Source organism: Trichechus manatus, unplaced genomic scaffold, assembly GCF_000243295.1.
Source record: "Trichechus manatus latirostris isolate Lorelei unplaced genomic scaffold, TriManLat1.0 scaffold00073, whole genome shotgun sequence".
In the NCBI taxonomy this organism is placed as follows: Eukaryota; Metazoa; Chordata; class Mammalia; order Sirenia; family Trichechidae; genus Trichechus; species Trichechus manatus.
Window position 1 is genome coordinate 5,377,674 of NW_004444009.1, and position 13,700 is coordinate 5,391,373.

A 13,700-nucleotide genomic window follows, 5' to 3' on the forward strand; every position below is an offset into this window, starting at 1 on the left:
AGTAGTCAGTGCCCAGGGTTGCTCCCCAAGATGCATGCTTTGCTCCCAGGAGCTGCTGTTGGCCATCCCAGCAATTTAGCAAGGGCTTTATCAATGCTCATGTACCTTCAGTCCTCCCAGGCTCTGCAGAGGCTATTTTTTCTCCCTGGAGTACGCTTCCAACCTTCCCTACTATGCACCATGAGTGAACTCTTACTTGTCCTTCGAAACCTAGCTCAGATCTTACCTTCTCCAGGAGTCTTCCCTGAACACTACCTCCCATTGTCTATGACACGCTTTGCCTTCTGTGCCTATGTACTTCTGTGTTGTGTTATTGGCTCACATGTTGTCTTCTCTTGCTCTACTCATAGCAAGGAGTGTAGTGTGTCTCATCCATCTCCATATCCCCAGCTCCTGTCACAGGACTTGGCATTTGGTGAAGGCTCAGCTAAAGTTTGCTGAAAGGGGAAAAAAGAGATTTTGATTAATCCTTCGTGCCTCCCTGGCAAGGCAAATCTAATCCCCAGCCCAAACCCACTGTGAGGCTGGGCATCTAAGATGGACATCAAGATAAACATCAAGGTCCCGAACATCACACAACCTCATGGAGGCTGTCAGGACATATAGCCCTTGGGAAGGTTGAGTCAGCAGGAAGCTTCCAAGGGACTCAGAAGTCATCCACAAGCACCCCTGCAGTGAGAAAAGCCTCCTGGAAGAAGAGTGGAGATCTGAAGTGCCAGCAGTATGAATAGTGGAAAAGCAGAGCTTGGCCAGAGTTGAGAGGCTGACACTTGCCGGCTGGGGGCAGACAGAGGAGAGGCCCTAGAGGAGAAAACGAGCCAGGCATGACCCATACTCTATGGGTCTCGAGGCAAAAGAACAGCCCAGGGGCTATGCTTACAGGCTAGGGATCTCACAAGCATTGAAACTCCATCTCCAAAGAAAACCCCATAATGCCCCTGCCCAGCCTGACTCCATTGTGACCCTCCTGCATGGCAGCACCAGCAGGGGGGCAGCAGCTCTAAGTCTGCCAGGGCACTGCTTGCTGCCCTGGCCTCCCAGACCCCAGACCACTGACTCCCACATGCTTTCTATCATCGCCACTGCCATCGACTGTCTGCCCTCACTTGAGTCACATCTTCTCTGACCCACCACACCAAGGCTCACTCTCAGCCACCATCACCTTCCCTTCTAGTGTCCAGCCTCTGGGGCTGTCCTTCTTCAAGCCTTGCCATCAAGATGCACCCAGGCAGTCCCTGTTAACACACAGATCAGACCCCTGCATAATAAAGCTCTCCCATATTGCTCTTCCTCTAAAGGAGGTGGCTTTGGGGAATAAGGCAAGGAGTTAAATGCAAAAAAACTCTCACAGCTCAGAAGACCAGATATGACCTTTGCTCACCTCCACAGCCACACTCATCACCCCCCGTGCTCACATCCTACCAAACCTTGGCTCCCAGACATGTCCTTCACTCTTCTCTGGGTCTGTTCTCCATGTCCTCCCTGAGGCGTGTAAGGCTCAGGCACCCTCAGTGTTCCCACAGCCCCTGCCCCCACATTGCTGTTCTCTCTTTTCAGACTCCTGACTGAGCTCCATCATCAAGCACGAGGGATCAACAGCAAACAAAATAGACAAAAACCACTGCCCTCATGGTGTTCACGTTTTGGGCACCAAAAAAAACCAAACCAGTTGCCGTCTAGTCGACCCCAAGTCATGGTAAGCTTCATGGCCACTCAGAGTAAAACTGTGCTGTATAGGGATTACAATGGCTGATTTTTTGGAAGTAGATTGCCAGGCCTTTCTTCCCTGGCACCTCTAGGGGGACCCAAATGCTTTAACTTTTTGCACCATTAGTTCTGGGTGGAAAGTTTATAAGATGTTTGGAAGTGGTAAGTGCTGGGGAGAAAAATAAAGCAGGAAAGGGAAATGCCAGTGATAATATAAACAAAGATCTGAAGGAGTTGAGAAGCAAACAATGTAGATAACTGAGAGAACTTCTTGGAGTGGTGAAAATGTTCTGTATCTTGATTGTGGTGGTAGTAGTTACACAATTGTATATATTGGTCCAAAGTCATCAAAGTGTACACTTAAAAATTGTGAATTTTACTTATATAAATTGTATCTCTGACAACGTCGTACTTCATGATAGACCTTGAAATGTTACTTTTGACTATGAATGTGATGCCGTTCCTCTTCAGTTTGTCATTCCTGGGATAGTAGACTGTCTTAGTTATCTATTGCTGCTATAACTGAAATACCACAACTCTACTTTGAGGAGGCACCTCTTTCCCAGTCGTATTCTGAGTGCTTCCAACCTGAGGGGCTCATCTTCCAGTACTATATCAGCCAGTGTTTCACTGCTATCTGTAAGGTTTTCAGTGGCCAATTTTTTTTCAGAAGTAGATCACTAGGCCCTTCTTCCTACTATGTCTTAGTCTGGAAAGCATTCGGCTTTGTGGATCATAAGAAATTAGGGATAATATTGCAAAGAATGGAAATTCCAGAACCCTTAATCATGCTCATGAGGAACCTGTACATAGACCAAGAAAGAGGTAGTCATTCAAACAGAACAACGGAATACGGCATGATTTAAAATCAGAAAAGCTGTGCGTTAGCTATTGAAGAAGAAAAATAAAGTAGGAGTCAAACTACCTGACCTCAGAACCCATTATACAGCTCAAGTGGTCAAAACAGCCTGGTACTGGTACAACAACAAACAAACTGACCAATAGAACAGAATCGAGAACCCATATGTAAATTCATACAGCTACGGTCACCTGATCTTCCACAAAGGCCCAAAGTCCATTAAATGGGGAAAAGACAGTCCTTTTTTTTTTTTTAATTGTACTTTAGATGAAGGTTTACAGAAGAAACTAGCTTATCATTAAACAGTTAGTACACATATTGTTTTATGACATTGATTAACAATGCCCTAACATGTCAACACTCTCCCTTCTCAACCTTGGGTTCCCCGTTACCAGCTTTCCTGTCCCCTCCTGCCTTCTAGTCCTTGCCCCTTTAGTCTTGTTTTGTTTCAAGGGCCTGTCTAATCTTTGGCTAAAGGGTGAACCTCAGGAGTGACTTCATTACCGAGCTATAAGGGTGTCCGGGGGCCATACTCTCGGGGTTTCTCCAGTCTCTGTCAGACCAGTAAGTCTGATATTTGTGTGTGTGTGTGTGTGTGTGTGTGTGTGTGAGTTAGAATTTTGTTCTACATTTTTTTCCAGCTCTGTCCAGGACCCTCTATTGTGCTCCCTGTCAGAACAGGAAAAAAACAGTCTTTTTAACAAATGATGCTGGCAAAACTGGATGTCCATCTATTAAAAAAATGAAACAGGACCCATACCTCACACCATACACAAAAACTAATTCAAAATGGGTCAAAGACCTAAATATAAAACCAAACACTATAAAGATCATAGAAGAAAAAATAGAGTCCATGCTAGAGGCCCTAATACATGTCATAAATAGGATACAAACCATAACTAACAATACAGAAACACCAGAAGATAAGGTAGATAACTGGGATCTTCTAAAAATTAAACACTTACGCTCATCAAAAGATTTCACCAAAAGAGTAAAAAGAAAACCTACAGACTGGGAAATTTGTTTGGGCTATGATAAATCTGACAAAGTTCTAATCTCTAAAATCTACAGGAAAATCCAACACTTCTGCAACAAAAAGACAAATAATCCAATTAAAAAATAGGCAAAGAACATGAACAGACACTTCACCAAAGAAGACATTCAGGCAGCTAACAGACACATGAGGAAATGCTCATTATCACTAGCCATTAGGGAAATAATACAAGTCGAAACTGTAATGAGATACCATCTCACCCCAACACTAAAGCAAATATTGGAGAGGCTGGGATGAGCTTGGAATTCTTATGCACTGCTGGTGGGAATGCAAAATGGTACAAACATTTTGGAAAGCAATAAGGCACATCCTTAAAAAGCTAGAAATATCATATGATCCCGCAATCCCACATCTAGGAATATATCCTAGAGAAAAAAGAGCCATCACAAAAATAGACATTCTTACACCCATGTTCATTGCAGCATTAGTCACAATAGCAAAAAGATGGAAGCAACCTAAGTGCCCATCAACAGAAGAATGGATAAACAAAATATGGTACTTACACACAATGAAATACTATGCAACAATAAAGAACCATGATGAATCTGTGGAACATCTTACAACATGGATGAATTTGGAGGGCATTATGCTGAGTGAAAGAAGTTAATCATAAAAGGATAAACACTGTATGAGATCACTATTGTAAAGACTCATAAAAAGGTTTACACACAGAAAGAGACAATCTTTGATGGTTACTAGGGAGGGGAGGGGTGGAGAGGGAAAAATACTAACTAGACAATAGATAAGTGGTAACTTTGGTGAAGGGAAAGACAGTACAAAACACTGGGGAAGTCAGGACAACTTGACCAAGGCAAGGTCATAGAAGCTTCACAGACACATACAAACTTCCTGAGGGATTGAGTTACTGGGCTGAGGGCTAGGGACCATGGTCTTGGGGGACATCTAGCTTAACTGGCATAACATAGTTCGTAAAGAAAATATTTTACATTCTACTTTGGTGAGTAGCATCTGGGGTCTTAAAAGCTTGTAAGCAGCCATCTAAGATACTCCACTGGTCTCACCATATCTGGAGCAAGGGAGAATGAAGAAAACCAAACACACAAGGGAAATATTGTCCAAAGGACTAACGGACCACAAATACCACAGCCTCCACCAGACTGAATCCAGTACAACTAGACGGTACCTGGCTACCACCACTGACAGGGATCTGACAGGGATCACAATAGAGGGTCCCAGACAGAGCTGGAGAAAAAATGTAGAACAAAATTCAAACTCACAGAAAAAGACCAGACTTACTGATCTGACTGTCTGGAGAAACCCTGAGAGTATGACCCCTAAACATCCTTTTAACTCAGTACTGAAATCACTCCTGAGGTTCACCCTTCAGCCAAAGATTAGACAGGCCCATAAAACAAAATGAGACTAAATGGTCACATCAGCCCAAGGGCAAGGATGAGAAGGCAGGAGGAGACAGGAAAGATGGTAATGGGGAACCTAAGGTTGAGAAGGGGAGAGTGTTGACGTATCATGGGGTTGGCAACCACTGTCACAAAACAATATGTGTTTTAATTGTTTAATGAGAAACTAATTTGCTCTGTAAACTTTCATCTAACTAAAGCATCATAAAAAAAATAATAAGAAGAAAAGGTGTGCATCAGGGTTGTATCCTTTTACCATACTTACTGAATCTGTATGCTGAGCAAATAATCTGAGAAGCTGGATATGAAGAAGAATGGGGCATCAGGATTGGAGGAAGACTCATTGACAACCTGGAATATGCAGATGACACAACCTTAATTGCTGAAAGTGAAGAGGGCTTGAAGTACTTATTGATGAAGATCAAAGACTACAGCCTTCAGTATGGATTACACCTCAATACAAAGAAAACAAAAATCCTCACAGCTGGACCTATGAGCAGCATCATGATAAATGGAAAAAATATTGAAGTTGTCAAGGATTTCATTTTACTTGGATCCACAATAAACCCATGGAAGCAGGAAGAAATCAAACAACGTATTGCATTGGGTAAATCTGCTGCAAAAGACCTCTTCAAAGTGCTAAAAAGCAAAGATGTCACTTTGAGGACTAAGGTGCACCTGACCCAGGCCATAGTATTTTCAATTGTCTCATATGCATGTGAAAGATGGACAATGAATAAGAAAGACCAAAGAAGAATTGATGCCTTTTAATTATGGTGTTGTCAAAGAAAACTGAATATACCATGGACTGCCAGAAGAATGAACAAATCTCTCTTGGAAGAAGTACATCCAGAATGCTCCTTAGAAAGGAGGATGGCTTACTTTGGACATGTGAGGGACCAGTCCCTGGAGAAGGACATTAGAGAGTCAGCGAAAAAGAGGAAGACCCTCAACACGATGGATTTACACAGTGGCTGTAACAATGTGCTCAAATGTAGCAATGATTGTGAGGCTAGTGCAGGACCTGGCAGCGTTCCACTCTGTTGTGCATAGGGTGGCTATGAGTCAGAACGACTCAACCGCACCTAACAGCAACAACAAATTATACCTCAATAAACCTGACAACAAGACAGTGTTTCAGACCACAGAAACATGGAGGCAGGAGTGTAGCCAGCGTGTTTGTGCCGGTTAGAGGAGCTGCCAGCCGGTCATCTGGTAGCATGGAGGGAACGGTAGAGAAGTCAGCCACAATGCAGGGCGAGGGGAGACAGGGTGGTCGGGGGGGGGCAGTGCTGACTAGCAGGAGCAAGGACGGGACGGGGTGGGCAGGGCAGCCCGGGTGAGCCTCAACCTTACAAAATCCTGCAGGGTTGAGCCCCATTGATATAGGCAGGGCTTGTTCATGTCTGTCACTCCAACTTCACTGGAAGCTCACGGAGGCCAGCGTTTGTATTTTACTCATCTCTGTGTCCCCAGGGCCCCCTCCAAGCCTGACACCAAGGAGGTGCTGGCTACGCGATGGGTGAGATTAAATAGTGTTGACTCAAACTGAATCACAAAGAGTGGATTTGAAGCTGTTTGCGGCTGTGGGTTCCCCCCAGGCTCCAGAAAAGGGACCCAGCAAAGTTCATGGTGGATTTGGGCTGTAATGGTCACGTCTCCTGGGAGCCTGGAGAATGGAAGACCCTCAGTGAGATGGACTAACACAGTGGCTGCAACAATGGGCTCAAACATAGCAATGATTGTGATGATGGTGCAGGACCGGGCAGTGTTTCTTTCCGTTGGGCATAGGGTGGCTATGAGTTGGCACTGACTCAACAGCACAGCAACAACAATCATGTCTCCAAGGCTCACATGTTCCTGGGTGATGTGTAAGGAGGGGATAGTTGAGGCAGACACTGTTTATGCTTCAGACCTGCTTACTTGCTAGTCATGCGGAGTTCTAACAGGACCTCGGCTGCATGCCAGGCTCTCCTCACCTCTGCTGCTCACTCTGAAGGTTCCATTCTGGGCATGTGGCCAGTGGCCCTAAGCCTGGACCCTGTCAGTGCCCTCTGCCTTCAGGGGCAAGGAAGAAGAGCAGAAAATGACTATGGAGCAACTCAGAGCAGACTAAATGAGGTTAAATGGCAGAGGCCTTAAATGCCTGTTCCTGTGTTTGTCACTGGAGGTTTAGGTGCTGCAACCTTGGAGACTCTGGAAGGCAGAGCTGTGAGGAAAAGCTGGACTTCTAGAGAAAAGGAAAATCCACATTTCTTGGGCAAATGCCATGTTTCCCACACTGAGCCAGCACATCAGATACATCATTGCTTTATCTTCACAACAGTCTGCAAGGGGCACTGGGGTTCTCATTTTACAGACAAGGAAATGGAGTTCACAGACAGGTTGAGTCATTGCTCACAGCTAGTGTGGCAGAACAGAGATTCCAACTGAGTCTTCCTGATCCCAAAATCAGTGTCGCCTCAGAGACAAAGGACAGAGACCCTGTGAGGAAAGGGGCTCCCTGAGAGGAGCTGGGAAGAGACTAGAAATGGGGTTGTGGTGGCACCAAAGGGCTCTTCTTTTTTTTATTTTTATTTTTCAATTTTATTTTGTTGTTCTTGTTGAGAATATACACAGCAAAACATACACAGTTCCACAGTTTCTACATATACAATTCAGAAACATTGATTACATTCTTCCAGTTGTGCAACCATTCTCACTCTCCTTTTCAGACTTGTTCCTCCCCCATTAACATAAACTCACTGCCCCTTAACATTCCTATCTAATCTTTCAAGTTGCTGTTGACACTTTGATCCCATGTAGATAGTTCTTAAAAGAGCATAATGCTCAAGGCACACGTTTTTTACTAGTTAAGCTAAACTATTGTTTGGTTTTAGGGAGGCTTCAGTGGATATTTTTGGTTTAAAGTTTAAAGATTATCTCAGGGCAGTAGTTTCAGGGGTTTTTCCAGCCCTCGTGGCTCCATAAAGTCTGGACTCCATGAAAATTTGAAATTTTGTTCTTCATTTCCCCCCTTTCAATCAGGATACTTCTATAGAATCTTTTTTTAAAATTATTATTAACTTTTTATTGTACTTTAGATGAAGGTTTACAGAGCAAATTAGTTTCTCATTAAACAATTAATACACGCATTGTTTTGTGACATTCATTGCCAATCCCATGACATGTCAACACTCTCCTCTTCTCGGCCTTGGGTTCCCCATTACCAGCTTTCCTGTCCCCTCCTGACTTCTCATCCTTGCCCCTGGGCTGGTGTGCCTCTTTAGTCTCATTTTGTTTTATGGGACTGTCTAATCTTTGGCTGAAGGGTGAATCTCAGGAGTAACTTCATTACTGAGCTATAAAGGTGTCTGGGGGCCATACTCCTGGGAATCCTCCAGTCTCTGTCAGACCAGTAAGTCTGATCTTTTTTTTTTTTTTGTGAGTTAGAATTTTGTTCTACATTTTTCTCCCTCCCTGTTTGGGACCCTCTATTGTGATCCCTGCCAGAGCAGCCAGTGGTGGTAGCCGGGCACCATGAAGTTGTTCTGGACTCATTGTGGTGGAGGCTGCAGTAGCTGTGGTCCATTAGTCCTTTGGACTAATCTTTCCCTTGTGTCTTTGGTTTTCTTCATTCTCCCTTGCTCTAGACAGGGTAAGACCAGTGGCATATCTTAGATGGCTGCTCACAAGTTTTTAAGACCCCAGACGCTGCCCACCAAAGTAGAATGTAGAATATTTTCTTTATAAACTATGTTATGCCAACTGAGCTAGATGTTCCCCAACACCATGGTCCCCACAGCCACCAAAGGGTTCTTCTGACCAGAAGTCAAAGACCATGTTTTCCCCAGGGTCAAGGTCAATAAGCCCGGTAGGAACCTGGGAATGGAAGTAGGGTCAGCCAGAAGAAAAGACAGTGGCTCCAGGACAGGGTTCGAGCCAGGGGCTGGAAGGGAGCACAAAACAAGAAGAGTTAGAGAGATTTCACTTTCAACTTGAGTGAAAGAGCATCCATAGCTATAATTTACATCCACTGCATGCCCACAATCACAGCTGCTTACGTCTATACCATGTGTTGGTTCTATAAAAGGATCTCACAAATGCACCTATGATCACATTTCATTTTTATAGCAGCCTTTAAGGGTACCAGGGCAAGTGAGGTTTCCTCCCACTTCACAGATGAGGGAACTAAGTCTAAGAAACATTAAGCGACTTGCTCAAGGTCACACAGTGAGTAAATGGCAAACTCAAGACTTGAGCAGGCCCAAGAAAGGGCAATGTGAGTTCCCCTGCCCACTTGTATAAATAGTCTGTGTGTCTTTGAAAGGCCTGAATGGTGGAGGTGGGAGGGATAAACCAGGCCACAGATGCCAGGAATATCACCTCTCCCCAGCCATGCTCCACAGGGGTAAGATGCTGAGTTGGCTAAGGTAAGTGTCCCAGAGCCCAACCAACGGCCATTTGGCTTGAGGGATTCAAGGGGACATCCATTTCAGCACTGGGGCAAGCAAACATGCGAAGAGTGAAAACCATCCATCCATCGTCCATCCATCCATCCATCCATCCATCCATCCAACCATCCAACAAAAGTTTACTGAGCTTCACTCTTGCCATACACTGGGGATACACTGGAGAACAAAAGCAGGCCATCATGAAGCTTTGCAGCCTAGTCAGGGAAGCAGACATTCATCAGAGAGCACGATAGCAAAATCGCAATGATGATAAATGCTTCAAAGAATAAGGACATGGTACTTGTAAAAGGAGGATTTGACCTGGTCAGGGAGATCTGAAGAAAGAGCAGGAGGTAACTAGGCAAAGAGGAGTGGGAAGATCATTCTAGAAAGAGGTAACAGCATCTACAAAAGTTCCTGTAGTGGGAAGCAGCAGGGCACTAAGAACAGAGAAAATGCTGTATGGCTTGGACTGAAAGAATGGGAAGGTGTTAGGAGAGGGGTGTGTTGGGAGTCCAGGCCCAGAGAGACTAATGGGCCAGAACGGGGCCTTGGTCCTCGTGGGACAAAGTGAGGAGTTTGACAGCTCTATTGAGAACAATAGGGAGGAAAGTTTCTGAGGGTTTTGCTCAGAGGGTTGGGAGCTCAGGTTTACATTTCCAAGAGGTCCCCTCTCTAGATGTCTCAGTGCTGAGAGACAGCTGGCTCCAAACTCATCCCAAGGCTGCCCCATTCAGCTAACACTATGCACTGGAGGCCCCAACTCACACACAGTTTGGCCTTCTTCTGCTCGCCAAACTTTGGGCCTGGAGAGGCCTCTTTGTACACATGCGGCCCATCTACAGTCACTCTGAATGGATGGAATTTGCAAGGCTTAGGGACTTTTCTTCAGGGGTAAGTGAACTGAAGCCCTGGCAAATCCCAGTAACCTGGAAACAGGGGTGCAGTCATAGATGGGGAGGTTTGCCTAGGTGATTTCCTATCTCGTTTTCGGCCCTCCCAGTTCTGGCCTGGTCTTGGGCTGAGCTAGGAAATTACTGATCTCTTAAAGTGCTAGCTCTCAGGTTTTACCATCTGAAAGCTTCCAATAGCCGAGAGATGTATCGCTAAGGATGAACTCTGAGTCACTGGACTGTCCCCCACTCACCGTAAGCCAGGCTCTCCTGTTGACCACAGCAGACACCCTCTGAGTGAGACCACACTGGACCCTCACAGCAATTCTGAAGTGTGTAGGACAGGCACCATCACTGATGCCATGATTCAGAGGGGCAGACCTGAGGCTCTGGAAAGTTGAGTGAGGAGTGCTTGAGACCTGGGGATTAGCCAGGGGCAGAGCTGAGCCCCAAGTCTCAGGCTCTTTCTACAGCTCTCTCACCTTTCTAGTGCTTTGCCAATCATGTCTTGTAGGGCTCTGCCTCTCCCATTTGTGAGGAGACCCTGATGGAAGGAGAAAGGGGCTAAATATTATCCCAGTTTCCTTTCCAGATTAGTGGATCCCCTCTATTCTGCACAGCGATTTGACCTGGATAGCTTCATGAGAACCTAGAAACCAGGACCAATCTCAGGTCAGAGGGAACTAGAAGTCCCAGGAATTCCTCTCGTGTCAGGGCAGTACCTGTGCCCCAGAGTGACCTTGCAGATGGGCCAAGAGCAGATGGAAGACCTGACAATATGGACTCCAGAAGCAGTTTCTTTATGTAGCAACCCTCTTGTGGGCCCCAGGATTTATATTTCACCATTTACTGTCTGCCAGGAAGGCTGTGGCTCAGGGAAACCTTGAGCTGAAGCAATGAGGACCACCAACAACTGAAGGGTGACGTGAAACTGTACAAGGTCTTCCTGAGGTGACCCACGAAGTAAGCAAGACATGTGGTTATTATTACACAAATGTGGCCACCACTGCTAAGGAGAAATGCAAGGAATAATTGGTCCCATCCATGTCTGCCTAACAAGGTGTCCATGTCTCCTCTGCAAAGCCTGGAGAATCCAGTGGAAGTGGGAGGAAACCAGTCCCTTCACTCTCAACTGCACCAAACTTTCCTCAATGTCTTATTCACTTCTGGGAGCTTAAGGCTGCCTGCCAAAACTCCAAAGATGGGAGAGAGCTGGGGATGGGGGAGGGTGTGGAGAGGAGGTGATGAAAAAAGGATTGGTGTGGGAATGGAGAAGGTCAAGACTGAGGAGGCAGATGTGAGAATAAGCTGGGGCAGAGCCCGGCCAAGGCAGTTGCCAGAAGAATGGATCAGAGAGGGGCAGAGCTCCCTAATGGTCTGAAAGCATGGGGGCCTCTATAATGGACAGGCATAACCTGCGGCCACATTGTTCTCATAGCAGTGTGGCCAAAAGGATGTAAAGGCCTTGAAGCCATGCATCCACTGACCACTTGCGGGTAGGAGTCCATCCTAGGCCAGAGAGGCTCCCTGCTGGGTGAATATTGACTGAGCCAGTTAGGTTTCCGGGCCAGTGTGAGCTATTTGGGGAATCCTAGTTTCACCCTCCTCTCCATTCTGATCTCTCACTCCTCCCCTTATCCAGGCTTCTTTCAGAGCAATTAGGATGCCGCTTACCCCAGCCTCAGATAGAACCTGCCCCTCCTAGGAGTCAAGATGAGCCCAAGTCTGAAATCCCCCCTCCTTTTCTGCTCCCCACAACTCCCTTGGAGCAGAGATGGGGCACTGTCCCCTGAGCAACCCCCTAACAAGGGAAGAGGCCCACGGACTTGGTGTTGATCTCTTCCTCCTGCTGTCTCAGACAAGCTGGGCTTGAGGAAGGATTTCACACACTCTCTTCTTTGACCATAAATGTTGGTATAACATTCTGCCTGGCCTAGGTGTGGACAGTGTCCCAAAAATCTCCTGTTGTGAGAACTTCACAGAAAACTTCTCTCTAGAAGTGGAGCCTGAGCTAGTAGGACCAGGAGCCACAAGCTTAACATGCTGCTCACAGAAGCCCTCCCCAGCTGCTCCTCTCCCACACAGGGCCCGTGCAGAATCCAGCCCTCCCCTCCAGAGGGCTCCGCTTGACTGAGTCCTTGGAGGTCCCAGGTCCCCCAAATGGGCAAAGCTAAATGGCTGCTACAATACTGGAGCAGTGTTTTCTCTGTGAAGGGTAGGATCAGGTGTCACTGCCTTCTCACAAGTACCCAGCTTCCAGCTAGCTGTCCAATTAGTGACCCCACCTGCTGCAGTCTCATCTCCCCTGATGATTAGGACACAGCCTGTCCTGTGCCCAGAGCACAATCTAGGGGCATTGGGAACGCCCCTTCAAACTCTCGTCCACCTGTTTGCCCATGTTCCCACCAAGTCAGAGGACTGGCTCGGGAGTTCCTGGGTGGGGTGACCATGACTCCACTTGCAGCAGCCTGGGGCTGCAGGGCTCACCACCCACGCAATCTGGGGTGAGGAAGCACCTCTGATGCAGGATCATCAGGTCACTCATGGTCCTTGGCAGCCATCTTTGCAGGAGTCTAGGGAAGGGGGGATGTCTCTCTATGGCCTTGCTGGTGGAAGACTAGAAGGAAAGGAAGCCTATCCATTCCTGGGCACAAATGCTGGAGACTCTGGGCTGAGGGGGGCTCAGTGAGAAAATAAACTGTCTTCATTCCCACCCGCTTTACCTCCCACCCCAGCAAAGGTTCCCAAACCAGTATCCAGCAGACAGAGTCCCAGGACAGGCAGGCTTGAGGACATCAGGCTAAGAATCTGGGATGGCCTGAGGTGACCCTCTCCCCACTTCAGGTTCAGAGAAGTCCCCCCAAGCACAGGAACCAGCTTAAATTTGTTTAACTCAGTGCCTCCCAAGCATGTTCTCCTCAGGACCATTTGTGGGTGTGTAACACCTATTAGTCTGGGACACTATCCACCATGGGACTCACTGGAATTCAGTGTGACAAAGACTTTCCCTAGCTAGGAGGCTCTGGTTTCCCCACATTGGGTCAAAAGTTCAAGGGCTTTCCATCTATACCTTCAGGGTTCTCACAGAGAGCGTTTTTTCACAAGAGGTTTTATTGAGTGTGCATCATGGAAAGTAGCTTTTGTGTTCCTTTATTGAACAAATATTTATTGAGCTCCTTTATTACTTTTCCCTTTGTTAAGTAATTGCTTCATATGTACTTTTCAGCTGGATCCATAGGAGACAAGCATTTTCTACCTGGACCACACATTCCTGAGCTTAGGTCCTGGTGCTCTGGTCCTGCCCCTTCATTTACTGTCCCTTTTGTGGAGCTGGAGGACAGCTTGGGATAAGGTGCTCGGGCTAATCACAGAGCC